Source organism: Mobula hypostoma, chromosome 10 (genome assembly GCF_963921235.1).
Source record: "Mobula hypostoma chromosome 10, sMobHyp1.1, whole genome shotgun sequence".
Classification (NCBI taxonomy): Eukaryota; Metazoa; Chordata; class Chondrichthyes; order Myliobatiformes; family Myliobatidae; genus Mobula; species Mobula hypostoma.
The window spans coordinates 110069065-110075064 of record NC_086106.1 but is presented as its reverse complement, the minus strand read 5'-3'; the positions used below and the strand labels follow the sequence as shown (position 1 = coordinate 110075064).

The 6000-nt window shown below is 46.8% G+C and overlaps 1 long non-coding RNA gene across 1 annotated transcript in view; it reads left to right on the top strand.

The window, feature by feature from the left end:
- The first annotated feature begins 3697 nt into the window (after positions 1 to 3697).
- Positions 3698 to 6000, top strand: part of LOC134353402 (uncharacterized) — a 91387-nt gene continuing 89084 nt past the window's right edge. Inside the window, exon 1 of the long non-coding RNA XR_010019609.1 lies at positions 3698 to 3783. This is a non-coding gene — a long non-coding RNA (uncharacterized LOC134353402). The remainder of the gene's footprint in view (positions 3784 to 6000) is intronic.

The following is a 6000-nucleotide window of genomic DNA, read 5'->3' as shown; positions in this document are numbered from 1 at the left end:
CTCTGGGTGCTCTGGTTTCCTCACACAGTTCAAAGATGTACCAAATAGTAGGACAATTGGTCATTGTAAATTGTCTTGTGGTTAGGCCAGGATTAAATCGGGGGATTGTTGGGTTGTGTGGCTCGAAGGGCTGGAAGGGCCCACTAGCTCTGGGTCTCAATAAGTAAACAATAGGCAACTGGAACTAAGAGGGGGAGGGGAGAGCCTGGGTGGATCCAAAAGAGAGAGAAAGAGCACAGCGAATGTAGACCATCTGAAATAGAAAGATTCTAATTTCATATGATTGGATTGTAGAATACCCAGGCAGAATATGTTCTATTTCTATATTCATTTATTCTATATATGTTCTATATCTTTTAGTTTATGCTTAGCCTTACCCTGACAGTGAGGAATGAAGAGATTAGATATGGCAAAGTTATTTCCCTTGGTAGGGGAGTCTAAGACAAGAGGGCACGACTTCAGGATTGAAGGACGTCCATTTAGAACAGGGATACGGAGAAATTACTTCAGTCAGAAGGTGGTTAATCTGCAGAATTTGCTGCCATGAGCAGCTGTGGAGGCCATGTCATTGGGTGCATTTAAGGAAGAGATAGATAGTTCCTTGATTATCCAGGGCATCAAAGGGTATGGGGAGAAGGCAGGGGAGTGGGGATGACTGGGAGAATTGGATCAGCTCATGATTGAATGGTGGAGCAGACTTGATGGGCCAAATGGCCTACTTCTGCTCCTATATCTTATGGTCTTACGGACAGTGAGGAATGCCAAGGACAGACTGGTTAATGTGGGAATGGGAAGGGGAGTTGAGCTGAATGGGAATTGCAACCAGAGTGCAGGTTTTCTGCAAAAGTGTGACCTCGCCAGAGCTTGTTCTCACTGATGTAGAAGAGGAGGTCACATTGAGAGCATTGAATGCAGTTGATGAGGTTGGAAGAGGTGCACTTGGATAACCATCAGTAACTAGGGCATGATTGCTAGTAATGTTGCCTAGGAGAAGACTTTAGTTCACTTAGCCCTCTAATGAATTTGTAGGATTTTGCAGTAGTTTCTTTCTAGTTCATTAAGTTTCCTGCTGTAGGCAGTCCAGGTCACAGAATGGTATTCTATTTACTTTATTTAGAGATACAGCATGATAACAGCCCAAATAGCTTGAGTCACCCAATTACACCAATGTGACTAATTAACCTACTAACCCGCACACCTTTGGAATGTGGGAGGAAACTGGAACACCTGGAGGAAACCTACCTGGTTATGGAGAGAACGTACAAACTTCTTACAGTGTCAGAGATGAACTCGGATTTCTGGTGCTGTAATAGCATTATGCTAACCGCCTCACCACCATACCACACGGTAGTGAGTTCAGAGATCACGGCAGCTTGGTAGACCATGATCTTGGTCTTTGAGTACCTAGTTGAGAAGAGGCTGCATTGAAGTTGGTGATGACAGTCAACATCAGTTCCACCCTTCACCAAGAGGTAGGTCTCAATGTATAGTAATTATAAACATTTACTTCTGTAAACAGATGTAGAGTCTCTGTTTATAGTCAGGCAGGAAGATGTCGAAGAAGCTTTAATTGCTTGTTCTTGAGGTATAAGGTGCATGAGCTTCTTTACAAAACAAAAGGCAGTAATTCGTCAGATTTTATAAGAAGAATCATAATAAATCCCTAGTTACTGTTCAGAGCTATGTTACCTTCTCATAGCTACCATCAAGCAGGAAACACAGAAACCTGAAGCCTCACACTATCAGGTGCAAGAACAGCTTCTTCCATTCAACCACATGGTTCTTGAAGCACATCCCCAACCATTACAGACCATGACCACTTTGAACTACAATGGATATCGTTCTTCTTTTGTTCAAATTGTTCCCTTTCATGCAACAAAGAATCTATCTTAAATGGTTCTCTAAAAACATAACCTTTTTTAAAAGAACCATTTTTAACAAGCAATACACACAAAAGGTCTCCGGCAGTGAGTCTGGCTCTGTGGCTCAGGAGGGAAGCAGGCCGGAGCAGAGTGCAGTAGTGATAGGGGATTCCATAGTTAGAGGAGCTGATCAGAAGGCTCTGTGGACGTGAAAAAGAATCCCGATGGTGCTTTGCCTCCCTGTTGCCAGGGGCAGGATGTCTCAGATCAGGTTCACAGCATTCTTAAGTGGGGGGGGGGGGATGAGCAGCCAGAAGTCATGGTACATATTGGGACCAATGATATAGGTGGGAAAAGGGAGGAGGTCCTGAAGAGAGAATATAAGAAGTTAGGTTGAAAGGTACAAAACAGGACCTCCAGCGTAATAATCTCTGGATTGCTGCCTGTGCCATGTGCCATTGAGGGCAAGAATAGGATGATTTTGCAGTTGAATGCATAACTAAGGAATTGATGCTAGGGGGCAGAGCATCAGATTTCTGGATCATTGGGATCTCTTCTGGGGAAGGTATGGTCTGTACAAAAAGGAGAGGTTACACCTGAACTTGAGGGGGACAAATACCCTTGTGGGCAGGTTTGCTAGAGCTGTTGGGGAGGGTTTAAATTAATATGGCAGAGGGATGCAAACCAGAATGATTGGGTTGAGGATGGGGCAGTTGGTATATGCTGATGCAGCATGTAGTGAGACTATCAGGAAGCACAAGCAGCTGAGAGAGTCCATTCAGGGCCCCAAACAATCCTTCCAGGTGAGGCAACACATCATCTGCATATCTGCTGCAGCCATCTGTTGTGTCTGGTGCTCCTGAAGTGGCCTCCCTCTACATTGATGAGGCCCGCTGTAAATTGGGGGACTGCTTTTTGAGCACCTCTGTTCCATCTGCCAAAAGTGGAACTTCCCAATGCCAAATATTTTAATTCTGATTCTCCTTCAGGTTCTGACATGTCGGTCCATCGCCTCCTCACGTATCAAGATGAAGCCACCCTCAGAGTGGAGGAGTAACACCTTATATTCTGCCTGGGTAACCTCCAATCTGATGGTATATAAGTTTCTTTTCCCAGTAAAAAAAATCCCTACCCCCTCCCGTCTTCTTCTATTCCCCACTCTGGCCTCTTGCCTCTTCTCACCTGCCTATCAACTCCCCCTGATTTCCCTCATCCTTTCCTTTCTCATATGTTCCACTCTCCTCTCCTTTCAGATTCCTTCCTCTCCAGCCTTTTACCTTTCATACCCACTTGGCTTCACCTTTCACCTTCCAGCTGTCCTCCTTCCCCCTCCCCCCACCATTTTATTCTGGTGTCTTCTCCCTTCCTTTCCAGTCCTGAAGAAGGATCTTGGCCCGAAACATCGACTGTTTATTTATTTCCATCCATGCTGCCTGGCCTGCTGAGTTCCTCCAGCATTTTGACAGTGCTGCTTTGGATTTCCCGTATCTGAAGAATTTCTCATGAGTATATGGAATAATATAGCTGATCTTGTAGTGCAATTAGAGATCGACAGGTGCAATGTTGTGGGCATCAATGAGTCATGGCTGACAGCTCATAGTTGGGAGCTTAACACCCAAGGATACACATTGTACTGTAAGGACAAGGCAGGTAGGTGGAGGAGGTGGGGAGCTGCTGTTAGTAAAAAAAAATGAAATCAAATCTGTTGTAATGTGAGTGTAATTAAAAGTAAGTTAATACTAATTAGGATATCAGTGGGGGGGGGGGTCTACTTCCATTTTTGTTCTTCCGGTGGCTCTCGGTACATAGTGTCTCCGCCATGCCGTACGGGTTGTGAAACCCTCTGTATATACGTAATGTTTTGAATTTTGAGTTAAAGTTGTTCCTTTGGCATGAAGTTGTCGAGTGCGCCTTTTTCAAGGTAGGTTACCACATATTTTTGGCGATGAGGTGAACTGATTTTGTGAACATGTTGGCACGTTTTCCAAACGGGAGCTTTTGCGTTCAGTATGGCTGCGTTTGGAACTATCTGTGAATTCCTGGAAGAAGCCAAGGACTGGCTGGAGTATGAGGAAAGGTTGGGACACTTTTTCTATGCTAATGGAATTATGGAGGAGGCTAAGGAGCGCTCTGTTCTCCTGAGTGTGTGTGGGGCAAAGACTTACAAGCTAATAAGGAATTTAGCCGCACCATGGAAACCGGGGAAAATTCCATTTGACGAACTGGTGAAACGTGTGGGGAAGCACTTCAATCCAAAACCTTCTGTGACAGTCCAACAGTGCAAGTTTCACACAGCCGTTTGAGGAAGCCAGGTCAGTCTGTGGCTAATTTTGTGGCCGAGCTTCGGCAGCTGTCGGAGCATTGTGATTTCGGAGCGGTCTACCAACACCGTGATAGATTGCGGCATTAATAATAATTAGGGGAGACCCCACCGTCGACTTTCAAGAAAACCTTAGAGATTGCCCAAGGCATGAAGATGGCTGCTAATCATGTTAAGGATATCGGGTCGCAGTCGGCAGCAGTGCACCAAGTCAGGAGGGAGACTGGTAAACAGGCAAAGCAGGTGGAATGTTTCCGGTGTGGAGGGACACACTATGCAAATGATTGCAAATTCAAAGACACTGTCCGCCATGCTTGTAGCAAAAAGGGACACTTAGCTAAAAAGTGCAGAAGTTCGAAGGGTAAGATTAAGCCTGGGCAGGGGAAAGCTCGACAGGCTCAGGCAGCCACACGCCATCTAGAAGAAGCAGATGAAGAGGCAGCGTGTGCCTACAACATGTTTGGAGTGGAAACAGATGAGGAACCACCTGAACCATATTATGCCACAGTCACTGTCAGGGGAAAGGACATTAAGATTGAGATTGATTCAGGGGCTACTGCATTGGTCATTAGTGAGGAGACCTACAGGAGGACATGGGGGTCCAACCTGCCTCCCATTAGACTGTCTATGACCTATATGGGGCAGCCCATACCTCATTTAGGGGTGATATATGTGGACATTTCAGCTGGGGGTCAGAAGGTGGAAGCCAGGCTAGTGATAGCTAAGGGCAGGGGACCCAGTTTTTTGGGTCGCGATTGGCTTCGCAAAATCCAGCTAAACTTAAGTAAATTAAGTATGCACACACGACGGAGGACATTCTGCAGTGGTACAGTGACGTTTTTGGGGACGAGCTGAGAACACTGAAGGGCGTGACAGTGAAACTCCATGTCAACCCTGAGGCTACACCACCAGCTCCTTTGCACCCGTGGCAGTGGCCAGACCACCCCTGGTCAAGGCTACATTTGGACTTTGCTGGCGCTTTTGTTTCTTGTCATGGTAGATGCACATTCTAAATGCATTGAAGCTCACATCATGAGCAACATTACAGCCCCCTCAACCATAGACAAACTCAGTCCACGGGCTGCCTGACACTCTGGTCACTGATAATGGCCCGACGTTCACTAGTGAGCTGTTCAGTGAGTTCATGCGGCAGAATGGCATTTGTCACATTCGGACGCCCCCTTTCCACCCAGCCTCCAATGGTTTGGCTGAGCGGGCTGTTCAGGCAGTGAAGGCAGGCCTGAAGCGGATGACGGGGACTCCCTTAGCATGCGGCTTTCACGTTTCCTGTTTAAATACCGCCTCACGCCCCAGACTACGATTACCCGCAATCCAGCAGAGATGCTGATGGGGCGTAGGCCCAGGTCAAGATTGGACCTGCTGTGCCAGGACATGAAGGCAAAAGTGGAGAGAAAGCAGGAAAAGCAGAAGGAGGGACATGATCAACACGTGTGAGAGAGGCAGTTAAAACCGGATGACAATGTCTATGTGAGAAACAATCAGCAATGGCTGCCTGGGGTTATTCTTAAGCAGAGTGGTCCCGTCTCCTATGTTGTTAAGCTGACTGATGGGCGTATTTTTTGCAGACATCAGGACCATGTGCGCCTGCGTCATGATACCGGCTCAGAGGCAGACAGTTCCATGGAGTTTCCATTTGTGAGACAGACTACAGTGGAAACATGTCCACCAGTGACTTTGCCAGAGGGCGAGACACTGGCAGAGGGGTCAGGGTCCCCTGAAGAGGATGGACATTCTCACGCAGACACACAAATCCCTCTCATACCCCCAAAACCAGATCCACCCAAAACACCCTCTCCA